This window comes from Fukomys damarensis, unplaced genomic scaffold (assembly GCF_012274545.1).
Source record: "Fukomys damarensis isolate Sample0158 unplaced genomic scaffold, DMR_v1.0_HiC HiC_scaffold_20, whole genome shotgun sequence".
In the NCBI taxonomy this organism is placed as follows: Eukaryota; Metazoa; Chordata; class Mammalia; order Rodentia; family Bathyergidae; genus Fukomys; species Fukomys damarensis.
This window is the reverse complement of record NW_022900932.1, coordinates 37,161,240-37,181,954: the sequence shown is the minus strand read 5'-3', so window position 1 is coordinate 37,181,954 and position 20,715 is coordinate 37,161,240. Positions and strand designations below refer to the sequence as shown.

The 20,715-nt window shown below is 39.9% G+C and overlaps 1 protein-coding gene across 4 annotated transcripts in view; it reads left to right on the top strand.

The window, feature by feature from the left end:
- Atad1 (ATPase family AAA domain containing 1) overlaps positions 1-20,715 on the top strand; it is a 93,577-nt gene that overhangs the window by 26,113 nt on the left and 46,749 nt on the right. Inside the window, exons 1-2 of one of the 4 annotated variants that reach the window (XM_010604988.3) lie at positions 16,372-16,438; positions 18,279-18,323. The exons of 1 other annotated variant lie outside the window; for it this stretch is intronic. The gene's annotated coding sequence lies outside the window, so the exon portion shown is untranslated. Of the gene's footprint in view, positions 1-16,344; positions 16,439-18,278; positions 18,354-20,715 lie in introns of those variants that run through there. 2 more of the 4 variants (XM_010604986.3, XM_010604985.2) reach the window with 2 other exon arrangements.

Genomic DNA, 20,715 nt, shown 5'->3' with positions numbered 1-20,715 from the left:
TGGCCTTTGGTTTTTCATAAGTAGCTTTTAACAAATTGCAATAAGGTACTACTATTTCCTTCAATGTTTTTATCATGAAAGGATGTTGTCAAAGGCGTTTTCCACATCTATTGAGATGATCATGTAATTTTTGTCCCAGTTTTTGTTTATGTGTGATATATTACATTTATTGATTTGCATATATCAAACCATTCTTACATCCCTGTGGTGAAGTCTACTTGGTCATGAGGTATGATTTTTAATGATTCCTTACATTTTGTTTTTCAGTGTCTTAGTGACTTTCTCATTGCTGGGACAAATACCCAACACCTACACACTGAAGGAGAAAAAGGTTATTTTAGCTTATAGTTTGCATAGGCTTTAGTCCATAGTTGGCTGGTTCCAAGGCAGGTCAGCGTGCCAGTGCATGGCAGGTAGGAAACAGCAAGCCTTTCTTTTCCCTTTTATTCCATTTAGGATACAAGCCTATGGGCTCATCCATACCCAGCAGTGTGCGGAACAGGGAAAGGGGATGTTACTAGAACCTCTGAATCAGGTCTTATTCTCCTAAGCCATGTGCAAGCCATGACAGCACAAGGTGAATTTATTAATATATTGACAGAAGATGAGACCCAGAGAAGATGAGCTTTGGCCAGATCCATGCTGCTCTGGGCAGCAAAGACCCCAGACTGGTAGCTTGCCATACCTTTATTCAGAACATCAGCAAAACAACAGTAGCAATTGACTCAGAGAGTGAGGTAATGATCCTAGAACAATGAGGAACTATGCAGATGAAGATTTGCCTCCTCCCAGCTGATGTAGTCCTGCCCTGGAGCATCACATCATCACAGGAGATTGAGGTCTTAGCCATGAATGTATGTGAAGATGGAGTTATGTCTCAACACGCCTGTACTGGCCTGTAGACAAGAAAACTAGGTGCCTAATCATGCTTTAATTATGACATGATTTTTCCCAAAAATCATATAGAATGGCTCCAACACAGAAGTATGCTTTGTTTAGATGTCTCCCCAAAGTCTCACACAGTTTGTAGACGGGGCTTTTTCAGAGGTGGCTGAAGTTAGAGTGTATGATTGATTCATGGTGCTATGCTAGGCTCAAGGGCAGTAAGATTAAAGGTGTGAGTGCTACCAGCCCTAAGCAGCCTGGATAAGATAAAAGGAGCAGAAAGATGCTATTAAAGTCTCTTGTTGCTTTTGCTACTGTGGGTGCCATGAACCATTTCTCCTCTGTGATGCCCTTCTGCTATGTGCCACCCTGCCTTGGAGCCACCCGATTATGGACTGAAACCTCTACAGATTGTGAGCTAAATAAACCTTTCCCCTTTAACCTTGGGTGTTGGATATTTTGCCTCAACAATGAGGGAAAAGTAACCAACACAAATGCTAAACCCATTATTGAACCAAGGATCCAATCACCTCTCAAAAGTCCCACCTATGAGCACATTAGGCTTTGGGCATCTAGATATAAACCACAACCTTCTGCCCCAGCCCTCAAAAGACTCATGCACATTCTTTTATGCAAAGTGCACTTAGTTCACCTTGAAGAGTTGCCAAAGTCTGAACAGTTTCAGCATATGATTAAAAAATCAAGTCCAAATTCTTCTCTGAAGTTTAAAGGAAATGCTTAGATGTGAGCCCTTGTAAAAAATGAAAAGAAACTACATACATATCAAGACCCTGTCTCAAAAAAAAAAAAAAAGAAAGAAAGAAAAAGAAAAAGAAAATCAAAACATTTCCAGCATACAATGGCACAAGATAAACTTTCCCATTCCAAAAAGTACAGATAAAGGGATACAGGGAATGGGACCAAAGCAGGGCAAACTTGTAGATCTGCATCAAACATACAGTGAAATCCATGGAAAGATGTGAACTCCAAAGGGCTTGGGTGGTCTTGCTCCATGTCACTGTCCATGGTTTCGGCTTTCATCACTTCATCCTTGTGCTGGTTTTTCTTACTCTTTGCAGTTTTCCTCAGACGATCCACTTTCCTGACTCCTCCAGCCTTCTGGGGTCTCCACTGCACCTTCAGCTTCACACTCCCAGGGTCATGCACTGCGCTCTTTTCAGAGCAGTCTTTCTCTTTTTAAGGCTGCAAAAGATGAAGTCCTGCTGGTTCTTGTGATGCTCTTAGGCCATCTTTTCTATTGTCCAGTTCCACAGTACTTGGCTTTTTAGTGCTAATCTTTTGAACAACCATGCTTCCTTCTGCTCCATCTTTGTAGGCTGCAACTTTACTGGATCTTCCTTTCTGGTCAAGCTCAGAACTTTAAAAATCATTCTGCTGGGCCATTTGCTCTTGATTCTCAAGGTACAGCTGGCCTGGTCTTTACTGGCTGCATTACTCCCAACAATCTAGTCTTCTGAGCTCTGACCAGAATTTCCCATCAAGCTTGGCTCACAGCATTCTAGGGCTGCTTCCTCCAGTCAGTATCTCACGCTTTTCCCAACTCTGCTTGCAAGCCAGTTCCAAAGGCTTCTGAACCACATTGTCAGGTAGCATCACAGCAATTGGTACCACTTCTGGTACCAAAATCTCTTAGTTACATTCTCATTGCTGGGACAAACACCCAATACCCACAAGTTGAAGGAGGAAAAGTTTATTTTATTTCATAGTTTGTAGAGGTTTCAATCTATAGTCAGGTTCTAAGGTAGGGCAGTATGGCAGAGGGGCATGACAGAAGAGAAAAAGTTCATGGTATAGCAGGCTGGAGGTAGTGAACCTTCCATCTTCTTTCCCTTTTTATTCCATCCAGGCTGCAAGCCTATTGGCTGGTTCCATCCACACATAGTATGGGTCTTCCCTCTGTAGTAAGTCCATCATACACATGCAAAACTATGGTAAATCAGTCAGCAGACTAATCTAGTGTCACACACTTATGATCCAGTATTACATGCTCAAGATTCAGTCCCTCCACTTTTCTCTCTTTCTTTAAAACAGGGTCTTGTTATGCAGTGCAGGCTGGCCTTGAACTCATACCAAGCCTCAGCCTCCCACATGCTGGGATTACAGGTGTACAACACCATGGCTGGCTGCTGTGGTCATTTCTTAAAGTACAACCTATGAGCACATCAGGCTTTGGGGAGGCATCTGCATATAAGTCATAACAGCGAGTATCATGTTGAAGGTTTCTACATCCATTAAAAAGACTAGTCTATAGGTCTCTTTTTTGATGGAATCCTTGTTTGGTTTTGGAATCAAGGTAGTGCTAGCTTCCAGGAATTACTTTGGGAGTGCTTCATCCTTTTCATTTCATTAAGGAGCTGAGGAGCACGGTGTTAGTTGTTCTTTGAAGTTTTTGTAAAATTCAATAGTGAATCTAATCAAACTTGGGCTTTTCTTTTTTTGTTTTTTGTTTGTTTGTTTGCTTTTTTAAGACAGGGTCTCACTATGTAGTTGAAACCGAACTGGAAATCACTATGTAGCCCAGGCTGGTCTCAAACTCACAGTGATACTCCTGCCTCAACCTCCCGAGTGCTGGGATTACAGGCATGCACCACCTCACCCAGCTTGGGCTTTTCTTAAGTGGTAGGGTTTTTTTTTTTCTTTTTCTTTTTGGTAACAGGGATTGGACTCAGGACCTTGCACTTGTGAGGCAGGCATGGTGCCACTGAGCTAAATACCCTGCCCTTTTGGTTTTTAATTACTGCTTCAATTTCATTGTCTTTTATTGGATTGTTCAAGACTTTTAAGTCTTTTTGGTTCAGCTTCAGTAATTCATAATTATCTAGAAATCTATCATTTTCTTCTGAATTCTGTAATTTATTGATGTACAGATTTGCAAAGTAATTATGAACAACCTTTTAATTTTGGCTGTGTCTGTTGTGATTTCGGTTTTTTCATTTCTAATTGCATTGATTTGAGTCTTTTGTTGTTGTTAAGATTGGTTAAGGGGTTGTTTAGTTTGTTTATTCTTTTGAAGAACCAACTCTTTGATTCATTGACTATTTGTATTGCTTCTTTGGTCTCAGTTTATTTGATTTTTTGTGGTTGTTTATTGGTACATTTTAGGTATACAGTACAGTTACATTTATCATTAGGATCTTTTACCTTTACATGACAGGTCTTGGTTCTCATTTTTTCCCCTTGTCCCTGCCCTTCCTTTGCCCCCTCCTCCCCTCCCCATTTACAAACACTTTATTTCCATTTTTTCATATTTTTTTCTTTTCCCTCATTACCTTTCCCCTACCCTTCCCACTTTCCCTACACCTTTAGCCCTTCAGTTTATTTGATTTTGTTCTGATCTTTAAAATTTCCTTCCATGTATGAACTTTAAATTTGTATTGTTCTTATTTTTCTAGGGCCTTGAGATGCATCATTGGGTTATTTGGCCTTGCTCTGTTTTTGTGATGTGGGCCCTCATAGCTATAAACTTCCCTCTTGTGTCCCATACATTCTGGCATATTGTACCAGAAATATTATTTAGTTTTGGAAGCTGTCTTAATTCCTTCTTGATGCCTTATGAAAGAGTGTATTGTTTAATTTCCACGCATTTGCCTAATTTCTGTGTTTTCTTTTGTCATTAATTTCTAGTTTCATTATGCCATATGCATGGTATAATTTCAATTCTTTTTTTTTTATACCAGTGATCGATAATTTCAATTCTTTTACATTTACTTAAGCTTGCTTTATTTGCTACTGTGTGGTATATTTTGGAGAAAGTTCCACGTACTGCTAAGATGAATGTGTATTTGGTTGTTGGTGGTGGATCATTCTGAAGCTGTTAAGTCCATTTGTTTGAAGGTTTTGTTCAACTATAGTATTTTTGTAGACTTTTTAAAAAATCTTGTTGATCTATTTGTGATAGATAGGTATTGAGGTTCTCCCATTATAGTTGTGTTTATATTTACCTGATCTTTTATGTCCAGTAGTACTTGTTTCATGAAGTTGGGTGCATCACTGTTTAGTGCATATATTTTAATAATTGCTATCATTTCTGTTAGGTAAGAAAAGCCTAAAACCAGGACCAGACCAGGACCATAATAAGCCTATATAATGGGGAGGGTCTGCCAGACTGTCTCCAAACAAGGAGAGAAAGCAATATAGCTGAGACAGGGAGCACTTACAGGTCTGCGGTAGGGCTTATAGGAGCTGGGGTGGGATTGAGTGATGTAGTGGCTAGGGATTGTGGGAGCTTGTGACATCACTAGGAGGGACTTGTGTCATCACTAGTTAGGGCCATTTTAAGGCGGTGAGGGAAATCTAACAACTTCCTGTTGGCTTGTTCCTTTAACCATTATGTGTTAGGTAAAAGAGCCAAGAAACCAGGACCAGACCAGGACTGCAACAAGCCTTTATTAGAGGGAGGATCTGCCAGGCTATCTCTAAACAAAGGAGAGAAAAGCAACATGGCAGCACAGGGAGTTTCTTTTATAGGAGTGGGGTGGGGTCAGCCTAAACTGGGGTGGAGTTGAGTGACGTAGTATTAAGAGATTGGAGGAACCTGTGACATCACTAGCTGTTAGGAGGTAGCACATATTTAGTTACTCTTTTGGTGGGAGAAAAGGCATGCTGGGAAGAAGTCTGTCCTTTGTTGGGAGAAGCCATATTTTAAGATGGGGGCTGCAATTCTATGTGGTAGCCTTCTTAAGGCAAGGGAAATCTAACATTCCAGGCTTTTTGTTTTTTGGTTGTTGGGCTAAGGTCTCTTCTTCTGGAGCTGCTTCAAGCTGACAAAGGGGCAAAGGTTGGGGCTAAACCTGGATCTGATGGGGGCAGTGGTAGGTGGGGGCTTCTTCCCTCTGACAAAGCAGCCAGTGCCACCCCCTGTGATGAGTTCTGTGACTGGTTGGTAAATGCCCTCATGAGTTCCTGCAAGAAATTTTGAAAACAGCGAAACAGACAGGGGCCTACCATGGCCAGAAGACACAAGCAAGTCAGCAGGCCCAATAAGGGAAGTAGCCATGGCATAATCTCTTGGAACCAGGAGTAGTCTTGGGTCATTCTTCATGTACCCCATTGTTTCTTAAAGTTGTTGATGCATTGTTGTAATTCTTTAACCTTAGCCTTGACTATACCTGATTGGTTAACAAAATAACACTCTTCACCTAGAGCCTTGCATGTTCCCCCTTGGGCAGCTGTTAGCATGTTGAGGAAATGTCTATTTTGGGGCAGGACAGCTGCTAGGGAATTAATCTGGTCCTGGGCTGTGTTTAGGTATTGGTTTATTTTGTCCATGTCTTCTAAGATCTCTATTGGCAATGCCTGATAGAAATGTGTAGAGGTAGAGATATATGCTATACCCATCACCATGCCAATGAGGACCCCCACTTCCATCAAGAAGGGGACCAGGAAGGGAGCCACCCTCTTGTTGACTTTTGACCATGGAAGGATCCTTTCAAATATCTGGGATTCTGTTTAGATGGTCAAGGGAGGGCTGAGAAATGCTATGTCACAGAAAATTTCAGATCAGTTGAGGCATTGGAATGCCTACTGGCTGCATATGAAGCATAGGCCATTGGACAGGCATAGGCCATTGGACAGGTACTCTTCTGAGATAAAGAGGGAGTAAGTAAGGCAAATGATGTTGTCATTTTGCCCTGTGCATGTCAGGTTAGTGGTTTGTGTAGGGAATGGGAGACCCATAGTGAAGGATTCCAGAACTGCAGATAAATTGCCAGGATTTGAGACAGACAGGGTAAAATCTAGGGGAACAGGGACTGGAGTGAATGAGTGGGAGTAAACAGACATAAACATCCAACAGTCTGAGATATTGACAGGGAGATAGTGGAGGGTGGTAATAAATAGATATTGTAGCCTTTTTTGAGACTGGGTTATCTGGTTTACCACCTGGAGATCTATCCCTTTATGGGGAGGTGAAGTGATGGGCCTCAAAAGTCTATCACTAGTGCCTGTTCACTGACTGCCTCTTTTGGTTAATCTTTTCTGCTGGGTGTTTTAAGACCAAGTTAAAGAGAGACTTGTGTTAATCAATATGAACCTCTTGCTATCTGTCAAGGTCAGTTAAGTCTCTTAGGCATTATTTTGGAACTATGTGTAGAGCCTCTCAGTGTCAGAGTCCTCTGTCAGCGTCAGCCATTAGAATGGGTCATGGCCTTGTTTGACTTTGGTGCTTTCAGTGAAAGTGTGGGAGATTTTTTTCTTGGTGACCCTCCTTTAGCACATGTTACATTTGTCCTCTGGTGTCCAGCAATCTTCCTGCTCAAGAGGTTAGGTGACTTACCGAAGATGTAAGGTGTTGTAGAAAAGGTTCCTTCATACCTTGGATCTTTGATGATCTTGGAGGGCCAGGTCCAAAGTATTGGTGGTCTCCTTAGCTCAGTTACCTTTTAGCGTTGGTCTCTGCCCTTTGCTGGTTGAACACCCAGAAGAGAAGATCAGTGACATCAGTAGTACAGTAGGAACTTAACTATCATAACTTTATCTGGATAGCAAGCACCCTGGAATCTAAAATACAGTTAGAGGGCTGTTATTTTTATCAGTCATGGTTATTTTAGTAGTTGATTTCCTATAGAATATTAACAGAAAAAAAACTTGGAATCAGGAGCCACACATAATAATATTTTAGCATGACAATCATGATGACATTATCTTTGCAACAAACTTAAATATGTATCTTAGTATAAAATAGCCATTGTTAAATGTATTTATTCTCCTCTAAAAATACATAAAAACAAACAAACAAAAACCCAGAAAACTCTTACTTAAGTTATTACCTTTTGATAGGATGCCACCTAAGGACAGTGTATGGGCCTACAAATGTACCTGTAATTATGAGTAGATGGAGCAGAAAAGAAGGGCGACTACTGGATCAAAAGGTTATTGCCATAAACAAATTGTTGGAAGACCTGTATAGTGAGAAAACATGAATACATTTTGTACACCAGAAAAATAATAATAATTATTACAATTATATGAAACCTTATGTCCTGTAATATAGCTCCATATCAAAATGATCTTTTTTAATAATTCCTTGTTTTTCCACAGAAAATATTATATTTTGAAGATGACCATTATAAATATATCACAATAACATATTTAGAACTCAATCCTTTGATGATAACCAGTGTAAACATTTTATAACAACATATTTAGTGAGGCATATCTTCCCATAAGGCTATGAAAATTATTGGGGCTCCCATTAGTGAACAAAGACCAAAATAAATTTTTCTGAGTAACTGCTTCTTTATTTACCAAAAGGAGTCTCTCTACACCTAAAAGTTTACATTTGATTATCTCAACAATTTTTTACTTAACCTGTAAAACAAGGTTGTAGAAATTAACAATTTATTTGTATCTTTGATGTCATCTTGATCAAAAATATAATTGGACAAACACTTTCAAACAATTGGACAGACACAGAAAAACATAGACAATTTATGAATCTAGAGTGCACTCAAATATATTTGGCCAATTGAATTATAATCTCTTAATTCAGGCTAGTCAAAACTTTTGCAGGTCTATTAACAGATCTCTTTCAATTAGAATCAGGAGAAAAAGTGCTTTATAACAATAGCATAATCTTGCATGATGGTTATTGTCAGAAGTCTGTAAGCAGAAAGTAGAAGGTCAAGTTAATCCTTAATTACAATTTAAGAATTTGCAATATAGAAGAAATGTTTTAAATACATCAATTAAACATTTGGAAACCAAACACCCTCAAATACCATTTTAAGTTGAAGATGAAAGGTACATCTGTCAATTAGCTAGAGGAGGGAATGATAACAAAGTTCCTGCCTCGAGGTGGGTGTAAGGTCAAGAACAGAGATTATTTATGGTGTCCAGTGACATCTGAGATATAAGAATAGCCTATTATATCCTGTAGCCCTGGAGTTTGTCTCTGCCTTAAATGAAATGTAGAAAAATGTGTAACCTTGAGATACAGGGACCCATTTACTTTGTAAGCAAAACCAAAACAAACAAACAAACAAACCTTATACTGCTTTAGAAACAAATTAGCTCCCAGTTGGCTTGCAGATACAGATGGAAGACAAAAACACATTGAAAGGTAAATTAATTTTTTGTACAAATTAGCAAACTTGAATAATAAAGCTAGAAGAAACTCACACATTCATTTTACAATAATTTTAAGCAATTAAGTTCAAACAGTAACATATACCATACAAGAATAAAATGGTAGTTTACCAAGAGGGGCCTCAGAAGCAGAACAATCTTTTACAAAGGGGCCTGCTGGATCAAAAGTAGTCACTTTGGAGTCTGGGCTGAGGTAGTAATGGGAAGGGAGTCGCTCTGGCAAGGAGAATGTTGGGGTGTGGAATAGGAGGGGTGGATGATATAGTTAGGGCTAGAAGCACCTGAGAGGGATAACAGGTTTGACAGAGGGAGGGGCAAGAAGGCTTGTAGGTAGGGGATTTCTGACCATTTGCCATTGCATTGACAAAAATTGTGTAAATTGTGCAGTATGTTAAAATTGAAACTGCCATTTATCAGGTCATTGAGATTTATTATCTAATTTACACTGAGGTCAAACTTGGTTGCAATAAAAAATGAGTCATTTTCACTTAAAGTTTAGGTCCCAATAACCCAAGGGAACAAAGCTGTGCCAGGAGAGAGCCAAGAGCCTTTGAGGGAGGGGGTTTGGATTGTTGGGTGCTCACGTTAGGATAGGTGAGGGGAAATTAGTTCCCTAGGAGGAGGGCAAAATAGAAGGCCATCATCATCTCTCTTGATACTCCCTGAGCCAGTCCCAGAAGGGGAGAATGAGAGGAGTCAGGCCAATGGGACGTCCCTCAGGGGCACAGTCCTGGGTCTAGTGACCCCAGAGGGTCTCTCTGATCAAGCACTTGGATTTCTGAGAAGTCCCCGGAGGGAGAGAAAGAGCATGAGAATGAGATAGAGGACCTGAGTAGAGAGAAGCTAATTATCTACTGATGCCAAAATCAGACCAGTGTGGATGTGTGTCATCCGCAATGGCAAAGATAGAAAGCCCTGAAGAGGTCCTGGCTTGGCAGATGTGGTCCAGAGGAGGCCAAAAGGTCAATCTACTCTGGTCCACGAGGGATTGTCACTTAATCAACTGCCTACCTCCTGGGTTTCGGCACCAGATGTTAGGTAAAAGAGCCAAAAAACCAGGACCAGACCAGAACTACAACAAGCCTTTATTAGAGGGAGGATCTGCCAGGCTGTCTCTGAACAAAGGAGAGAAAAGCAACATGGCAGCACAGGGAGCTTCTTTTATAGGAGCAGGGTGGGTTTAGCCTAAAATGGGGTGGAGTTGAGTGAGGTAGTATTAAGAGATTGGAGGAGCCTCTGACATCACTAGCTGTTAGGAGGTAGCACATATTTAGTTACTCTTTTGGTAGAAGAGGCATGCTGGGAAGAAGCCTGTCCTTTGTTGGGAGAAGCCATATTTTAACATGAAGGCTGCTATTTTATGTGGCAGCCATCTTAAGGCAAGGGAAATCTAACATTATGTAGTGACCTTTTTTTGCCTCTTTTGATCAGTTTTGACTTGAAGTACAGTTTGAATATAGGATAGCAACACTTGATTTTTATTTTAGGTTCCCATTGCATGGAATATTAATGTGTTCTTTATCATGAAAATATATTATTTCTTCATCAATTTGGAAATATACTTTTGCATAATATCTGAGCCTGAGTTGAAAATTGTTTTCTTTTAGGGCCTAAAACACATCACTCCAAGTTCTTTTGGCCTTTAAGGTTTGTATTGAGAAATCTGCTGTAATTTAAATGAGCTTACTTTTATAATTGATTTGTTACTTTTCAAATTGTGCTCTTGTGTTGAACTTTTGGGACTTTGACTATGGAGTGTTGTGGAGAGGTTCTTTTCTGTTTGTGGCTATTTGGGGTTCTATATGTCTCACTAATTTTTATATTAGATTTTTTTCCTTTTTTGGGGACATGTTCTATTACTTCAATAAGCAGGTTTCTGTGCCATTTGTGCTTGTCTTCTGATTTTTCACTAACTTTAATTAGTCTGTTTCATCTAGGAGCTGGTGGATCCAATTTTCATGTTCTTTTGTTGTTTTTAAGATAACACTTGTTAGGGCTGGGGTTCAGTGGCCTGCCCTGCAAGCACCAGGACCCAAGTTCAATCCCCGATACCAAAAAAATAAATAAATAAATAAAATTAAAAAAAGATAACACTTGTTAAATGGTCACTCATAATAGCTGAATATGGATTAAGTTCTGAAACTCTTCACATTTGTCATTTCTACTGTGTGTGTGTGTGCGTCTGTGTGTGTTTTGGTAGAATTTAAAATTTCCTGAGTTGCTATTTGAATGAAGCCTTTTTGTGAGCTCTAGTTCTTTTCCATGCTAGTAATTCATTTTCTCTCAAAAGACTGAGAAGTGATTTCTCTCATTTTGTTTGCTCTACTAGCTTTTTATTAGGAATTTCTAAAGACTCACTGACTATTCTGGCCTATTATCTGTTTACTTCTGTGAGCTTGCCATATACCTTATTGATCTGTTATCTCCTCTAATATTATTTCAAATAAATTCAGTATGTGGCTTTTGGTTTTCTCTCCTTTGATGATTCATGGATCAGCTTTGCAGATTTTGTTGTCTTTGAAGGTGTCTTAGGCATTTCATCATTGTTGGGACAAAATAGTCAACACCCACAAGTTAAAGGAAGAAAGGTTTATTTTAGCTCAGAATTTGTAGAGGTTCAGTCCATAGTTGGCTGGTTCCAAGGCAGGGTAACATGGCATAGGGGTATGGTACAGACTTGGTTATGCAGGTCAGGAAGGAATCAAGACTGTGAGCCTCCCTTTCCCTTTTATTCCACGGAGGCTATAAACCTATATGTTTGTGCCACCCACACCCAGGGTGGTGCTTCCCATTACCTACACCTAGAGCTATGCTAAACCAATTAGTGGACTAATTTAATTATTACACATCCTTAACCCACATTCATACACCGTAGATCCAGTCACATCCAAAACACCCCACCCATGAGTGCATGAGGGTTTGGGAAGACATCTAGAAATAAGCCATAACAGGAAGCATTTTGTTGCTTTGTCTTCTCATATTCCTTGTTTGTTTTCTTATGTTGAGACTTACAGATTAGTTATAGGTGAAATCTTGGTTGCTGGTATGGAGACCTCTTTAGTTAACGTCTACTTTGGTGTCCTCTGGGTGTGGCTATTAGCCTTTGCTTCTGTCCCAGGATCCAGCCTCCTCTGTTTACTTGGATGGCAGGTTGCAGCACATTTGGCCCAGTATGTAGCTGTCTAGGAATGGGCCATAGTATTGTTTATGACACATAATCCTAAGGCAATCCAGATACTGGCATCCCAAGAAAACCAATTAATAGCAAAAGCTATGTCACCTTGGCTATAGTAATAAAATCAGTAACTATTATAGTGACAAAAAACAAACTGAATATTGACAAACCCCAATCACCTGCAACCTCAGAAAAGAGATTTAACACTAAGACAAACCAAATATTGACCCACTATTTACCTAAAGTAAATATCTACTAAATGGAACAAGTTTGTCTCTACTAACAACAAACAGTATTGAACAGTAGTAGCATAATGCTAGCTGTCTAGAGATTCACAAAGCTCAGTAGCTGAAATCAAGTCAGTCACAATTTTCTCCAACTGACTCTAGGTCGTATGAGTTTTGGAGGTGCCTTCCTTGTAGTGGAGGCCCCTGGCTCACCTCAGACCATGGTTACCCTTTAAGCCAAGGTATGTCCTTGCTCATATTGGTAGATAGGAAACACTATCAGCCTTCTAGTCTCTGCTGGAAATAGGCTGCCAGGTGTGCCACAGCAGACAGGCAAGGCAAGTTGCAAGTCCCCCCAGCAGCTGAGCATGGGATAACAGTTGTTCTTTTCTAAACCAAACCATCAGTATTCAGGTTTAATTGCAGTGTTGGCACTCTGTGTTAAGTGGGTTTTGGATTGCAGTCTGGGCAATGGGTCTCTACAAGGTTTGCCATCACTGATCTACTTGCTCCTTACAGAGGGCAGAGCCTGCAGTCTGAGCTTTTTAGAGAGGGCCTATGTCTGGCAGTGGTCTCCTGTGGTTGTTTCTCACGTAGTTACACAGGGAGGGTAGCACTGGAGCCTCTGATATGCTGGCCAGGTCCATATTTTCTCCCTGGGTCTGCTAGTTTTCTGGGCTCACCTTTCCTCCCTGGGGAATTGTTCTCATTCAGGGGCAGGTCAGTTGGTTAGTCTGTGCTTCTGTTGCCCCATGCCTAGGAGAAGCAAACTATAGTGCTGGGTTGGACTTGGTAGATGGCCATATCACGCAGCTGGTATGGGCATACTTGCTCGTACTCTTTTGTGTTTTGCACATTTTAAATGATGTACAACGTTTAAAAAAATAAAAGCATGGAAAGTAGATTTACAACATGTTCGTTAAATTTTGCTTTGTCTTTCTCTAGCTTTTGTGCTTTTTATAGAATGGAGCTATCATTTTGTCTTTCCACTTCAAATTCTCTGAAATTTTAATTTTCTATTATTTTTACCTTGGTTCCACCTTAGTCATCCTTTGGAGCTCAAGTACTTAACTTTAATCTTTTTTCATTACTCTCATGGCTTCAGCTTCATTTCGTATTATTGCTTCTCTTTTCTTTCTCCATTCATTCTGTTTATCGAGTCAAAATAGTAATTTAATAGTGTTATTTTCTGATGAAATATTCTAAAAAGAACTAAGATTACCAAATAGTTATTATACTGGCATAATTACTGATATATAACTCTATTTATTTGTTGAAGTTTTTGCTCTTTCTAAACCACTGTGAATTGCACTATTTCCAATAAGCATCATAGGGTCAGGTTTACTCTGTTTACTTATAGAAAGGTTTCAGTTGTTTTTCTCTCTAGAGGGATTTTACTCCAAATCTCATGACAAAGCCTCCTTGATTTGGCTTCTCAATGTACCTGATTCAGGTAACCAGATAGGCCTTTTGGGCTGGGGAGTAGAGATTTTTATAAAAAAACAGAACTAAAATCTCCACTCACTGAGGCATATTTTCTCAAAATGTGATCCAAAACTACTTCTGAGTCATCTCAGATTGATTAGCTGTTTTAAAAAAATATTTCTCACAATTCTGGAGGCTGGAAGGTCTGGTGAGGGCACTCTTCCTGGCTTGCAGACAGACATCTTCTCATAGTATCCTCACACGGCAGAGATCTCAGATCTTCGATAAAAATGTAGATTCCTTCACCAAAATCTACAAAGTTGGATGAGAGCCTCTATGTCTAAGAATAAGGACTCTGTATTATGCCAAACCTGCCACGTGAGTCTACATACAATGAAATCTGGGAATGGCTAATCTAAGGAATCCGTTCCTCCTACCAGGTGTTCTAGTGCACTGACTTTGGCTACAAAGCAAACCCATCACTCCCATACATTCAATAAAAATGAAGAAATGGTACTAAGGAGGAGGACTGTCATAACTATTTCAAGAGGGAGTTACACACACACATACACACTTTCCAGAGTAACTACAATAATTTGTAATGTTGATTCAAGTAAAGAGGTAAGGCCCAGTAAGGCTACAAAAATTTATTATTTCCTGATTAGTATATATCCTGTAGTAAATTAATGACTGAGCCCTTACTGCAGGCCAAATATGGTATTTTGTGTTTTCAGGGATTATATAATGCTATCCTGGGATGAAAAGCCTATGTTCAACCTGCTCATTTCTGGAATAACTCAGTTGTTTTAGTGATTGCTGCAAGTGTATGATATGTAGAAAGACAGTCATTTGACGTCTTAAAAACCAGACATAAGAAATCTCCTAAGGATCTGCTAAATGTAAATATCAGATCCAAAAAGGTAGAGGCAAACAACTGGAAAGGGAATGGCAGCAGCATTTATTTTGGACTAGAGTCTTTATGGTCAGTCTTGATCACCTTATCTAACAGTTTCCTTTCCTCTGCAAGTATTCCTCAAACATTAGGCAGATGAATTGAGATGAATTGTAACCATTTCAGGAGCTCCACTTCATTGTAGGTTTCTTTTAGGAAAAATTTAGTAGGGCCCAATGCTTTATGCTTTGTCTAAGATTATCTGTTTCAGCACTGAAAGACCTACATCCCAGCAACGCTCCCAACCTCAAGCTAGCTGGCTAAGTTCATTAGGGCCTAAGAGTAAGGTAGCTGAGATGCTTAGCTGGACAGGGTTTTTCTTACTTTATGTGAACATTTTCCCAGTCTAATAACCCCCCAGCTCTTGTTAAGTCAGTCTTTCTCCCTGATCAGTCTAGTACTCCTAAACCCAGCTTTGCAATAACTTTAAAACAGTAAGTGAAGCATGTAGACACATAGCTGTGCATAGAGGCACATGCCTTTAATACCAGCACCTCGGAAGGACTCAGGCAGAATCACAAGTTCCAGCCTAGGCTGGGCAATTTAGCAAGACCCTGTTTTAAATTTTAAAAAGTTGAAAATGGAGGAGAGGGCTGACAATGCAGCTCCTTACTGAAGGTCATGCTGAAGGTTATGCGTGGAGGGGGACTGTAATAGAAGCAGCATTTGCCAGTCCAACAATTCAACAATCAGGCTGCAAAATTCTTTAGCCATCAAAGATGGGTCCTTACAGCAGACAGCAGATAGGGAGAACTATTTCATTACTTCAGAATCACCACCTCAATCTGAAGGAAGTGTTGCATCTTTTATCTGGGAACTTCTGATGTCATCTCACCCCCTGGCGGTCTGTGTATTCAGAAGGCCCGGGCTTTAAAGTGTGTGTTCCCTTGGGCCTTCTTTTTTTGGTACCGGGTCCTTGAGCTTTCCAGACAGGCTGCGGAACAACTGAGCTAAATCCTCTGGCTCTCATTCTGGAAAAGAGGAAGAGTTGAAAGAAAAAGTGAAGTCATCACAATGCAAAATATGCTACCCGACGCCCTATTCTGTTCCAACTCCCATGCCTGCCTGAGCGGGCTGCTCAGTCTTTCGCTGAAGGATTTTCAAACATCACGCCCCCCGCCCCGTGTTTGCCAGTGTGGAGACGGGGGAGGAAGCTGAGCTAACACTAGAACCTGAAAGGCAGATGGTGAGGGGTGGCCAGGCTTGTCTGCGCTTTGGCTGAAGTTCAAACAGTATCAGCGTGAAGATTTGCATAGGGTGTTGGGCGAAGAATCAGAATCAAACAGGCATTAGGGAAGAATTCCTTTGCATTCTCAAGCAGATGCCTCTATAGTCGGGGCTACGCCCGCCGATAAACATAAGTACCTTTCCCAATTCAATTTCTGAGACTGAGCGGCTAAACTCGGAGGCTTGGCGAGCGCTGCTTGCAGACACGTGAGCTTTGCGGAAGCCTGAGTCCGGTCGGTAGCAGACAAAGTAACCCGCGCACCCGCCTCGCTTCCCCGGGCAGTTTCTCCCGGTCTGGACACGCCTGTCGCTGGCCGGGGTTGCGCATGCGCGATGTGTGTTTGGGGGGGGGGCGCCGGAAGCGCTCTCTCCCGGGTGGCATTTTCTTCCTGTGTGAGGCTGGTGTGGGTTCCTGCTGCAGGTGCCTGTTTCTGTCCCGGGGTGAGTAGCGGATTCGTGCGGGGCCCGGCCCGGCGCTTGCAGGTTTCCTCTCAGCTTCCTTAGGGACTGGCTCCGAACCTGGGAATCCTAGCAAGGAAGGTCACCTCGCTCCCCTTCCCCCGTCCCATGCCAGGGCCGTCCCCCAGCACCCCGCGTCCTCGATAGTGAGGAGGATTAACCTCCAAGGGCGTCCCAGCCCTCACTTTGGCTTCCGGCCGGCCTGGGCCCTGAGGTCTGGCTTGGAGCTGCCCCGGAGACTTGTGCCTTTCCCAAGGGAAATTCTGTAGGCAGTCTGGTCACTGTGGAGGCTTGGGGTCGTTCCGGGCGAGCTGGCTCCAGGGAAAAGGCGGCTGGAAGAAGCCGGGTGTGATTGTTCTGCAAAAGCACAGGTTATTTCTTCATAGCTGGGAGCAGCTTTCTCAGAGGCTAGTGGTGTTAATAATAACCTTGACCTCTGTGAAGGTTGGTAGGCCCTCACTGGCACAGGCTTTGTCCCTAGGGCCTTGATGTCTGCGAACCTGGGATTTAGAGCTAGAAATCCTTTGTGAAACACTGTATTGACTTAGGAGATACTGCCATATTTGTGATGTGTTCGCAGCTCTTAATGTGTCAAATGGCTCTTTAGATGAAGTAATTCAATTTCACTGTTTTTCCACCCTGAGATGGAGATCTCCTTAGAATGAAACTTCTGGTGTTCATCTTTGCCTAACAGATAACTCCAGGTTACCAGTGTTATGTGATATTTAATGATACATAGCACTATAGATGCATATTTGTATATCTACTATTTATTTTGACAGTCTCACTATGTATTTCAGTCTGGCCTTGAACTCACTGTGTAGCCCAGGCTGGATTCGAACCCACGGCAATCCTGCCTCAGCCTCCCAAGTGCTGGGATTACAGGTGTGCGCCATCACTGTATATCTACTTGTAGAAGCTGGTGTTTCACACAAGATTGAAATTCATACTTTCTATCTTGTGTGCACTTGTGGCTTTTGTGTACTCTGCTGTAATGTTGCAGGCTTTACGTTTCAGGTATATCAATGCTGTAGGAATGAAAGATGAATACATCTCACAGATAGTGTACACAGCATTGATAGTCTACAAAATGAGAAGTTTCAGTTTCATTTCTGGGTTTTGAAGTCATTTAGAGTAATAGTTTGTTGTTTTAGAAGTGACATTAAGTTCGGTGGTGCCACAAAGCTGTAAATCCAGCACTCAGGAGGCTGAGGTAGGTGGATCCTAAGTTTGAGCCCATGAGGGACTACATAAAGAGACCCTGTCTCTTTATGTCCAGGAAAATAAAAGGGGGGGGACATTAGTAGTCCTAAATCTGTACCATATTATAATTTAAGAAGAGGATAATACATAAATGAGTTTTGTATCAGTATTTTTGTAGGATTAAAAATTTTTAAGTATCCTGATAACTTTGGAATGTACTTTGGTAACAGCCCTAATTTGTTTATGTAGTGAACATCCAGTAGATGGCAATTTCATGTCTACCAGTACTGTACTGTACTATCAACTTTAAATAAATGAAACCAATTTTTTTGGAATGTCACTGCTTCTCACAGCTTTAGCTAATCTTATCTTGCCAATTTATTTTCACCTATTGATTAGTACCCCACATAATGATACTATATATTGCAATGGCATTTTGAATGTTGTTGTAGTAAAGACTAAAGTAACATTTTCACTTTCTGTGAGTAGTGTCCTGTAACTAATTTTTTTTTTTTTTTTTTTTTTTTTTTTTTTTTTTTTTTTTTTTTTTTTTTTTTTTTTTTTTTTTTTTTTTTTTTTTTTTTTTTTTTTTTTTTTTTTTTTTTTTTTTTTGAATTAGAGCTGATGGAGGAGAGCACACTTGGCTACATAAAGAGAGATCTTGGTTAGGTGACTTCTTCCAGTTGCATTCTTGGTAACTAATATAACTGGTGTTCATCGTGTAACTGTATCTTAGCTACTATTGTATATGTAGTAGATAGGGTATTTAGATGTTCAGTGAGTGCTCATTGAATAAATTACATTACTTGACGACCATAGCCCAAATTTTTTTTTTGTTTTTCTTCCATTTTTTTTTTTCAGGGTCTGAGGATGTAATCTAGTTCTAGGCTAACCTCAAACTCTGTACTTGCCAGGATTATAGGCATGCCAGAATGAAGGCTTTCAATTATTTAGTTGTCATGTTTAAATTCAGTAATATAATTGTGAAGTGAATGGCTCCTGCTATTAGAAAAGTGGGGGAACTTGATTTTTGCAAATCTTTTGATATCAATTTGTTGGAATGTTGAAATGGAGGTTTTTTTTTTTTTTAAGTGGAAGTTTATCTGTTGAACATTTTTTTTTTTTCAGGTACCGGGGATCAAACTCAGGACTTTGCACTTACAAGGCAGGCATGGTGCCACTGAGCTAAATCCCTGGCCCCTGAACATAATTTGGAATAGGCTTTGTGTGTGATAATTATGAAGATAGATAGATAAGTAGAATATATATAGTCAATGATGACTAAAAATAAGATTTCTTAAGATATTTAGAAGGACTCAATGACTAATATAGAGGATTAATGTGATCTGAAAGACTTTGTGGAACAGATAAAGTTGGTTTTTGAAATTTGTATAGAATTTGACTACTCTCAGGTAGAGGAGTGCAAATGGCTCATGCAGGGCAAAGGCAAATACAAGGCTGAAGGAGAAAATATCCATGTGGCATTTTCAGATGCGAGTGACTCCACCTGTTGAGAGTTCGCTTTGAGAAACAGTGAGAGATAAAGTTCTGAAAAGTGACTCTTGGGAGCTAGATTAGGGTAACCTGAATGCTTGAGAATCCTATAAAGGGGAAAGCTATGATTTCTTTTGATTAGGAAGAAATATATAATCTTGAAGGGAGAAGAGATCTATAAGAGATATTTAAAAATTGTTTGAATTATTCTGGAGGGAGGGAGGTGAAGAGAATCTTTAACTTAGTGGTAATGAGAAAAGAAAAAAGTAATTTTAGAGCTCAAAGGAGCTTAGATATTAACCCATGGCATACCTTATTTTTAGCTATCAGGGAGCTGTTTACAAATTCTGATTTATTCCTTTTCACAAGAATACAATAGGTATTTTATCTTATTTTAATTGCACTCTGGGCATTGTACTTAGGACCTTCAAGATAAGCTACATCCTTAGCCTTTGTTTTATTTATTTATTTATTTTTATTTATTTTAACACAAGCTTTCACTAAGTCACTGAGCTGACCAGGCTGTGTTTGATCTTTCAACCCTTCTGTCTTAATTGCTTCTTTTTGTTAAATATCCAACAGCATTTAATAAAGCTTTGTTCCAAGAATTTAATGGCATTATTGGAAGCTGAGATCCTATTTTCCAAAATGTGATAGTCATATCTTTAACAAGCTTATTTTGTGTACTTAATGCCTTTGACAGTAGAGTCTAGGCCAGCTATAAACCTAGTTGTGTGATTGTTGTAGCTGCTTAGGGGTATTCTGAGTATACATCATATTTTTTCTTCTTGGGTGAGTATTTTACTTTTTCTTTTTCTTTTTATTGAGTTTATTGGTACAATCTAGGTATACAATACAGTTACATTCATCATTGGGATTCTGTACCTTTACATAATAGGTCTTGATTCTCATTTTTTCCCCTAGTCCCTGCCCTCCCTTCACCCCCTCCTGCCCTCCCCATTTACAAACACTTTATTTCCATTTTTTCAGTTTCTCATATTTTTTTCCTCTCCCTTATTACCTTTCCCCCACCCTTCTCACTTTCCCTACACCTTTAGCCCTTTACTTCCTATTTCACATTATTAATTATCTCATTAGGATCCTGTGTACTTTTATAGTTTTTCACACCAAAGAAACTATTCAGTATTTCAGTTAAAGAAATCTCTGTATGAACATTAAAAATAGGGAATCCTAAAATAAAACTAAAAAAGAAAGTAAAAGAGAAAAGGCAATGATGTAACATTAAAATTATCCTTAATTCTGGAGATGAAAATGTTCCCTGAACATATTTAAATTGCTTCTTGCTCTTATAGTCTTATTCTTTTGTTTTCATTATTTAGAGAATATTTGATTAGTTTCTGTAATTAAACCCATGTAGATATGATTTTACATATTTAGTACGATGTGTTACCCCTGTATACATGGAAAAAAAAAATAAAAATAAAAAAAATTAACATTTCTAGACCAATATGGCTGACCATTTCTGTACAATGCCAACTCAACACAGTAAATTCGGGTGAGTTTTTGCAAAATTGGTAGCACCGTTAAAGTTTCCCAAAATT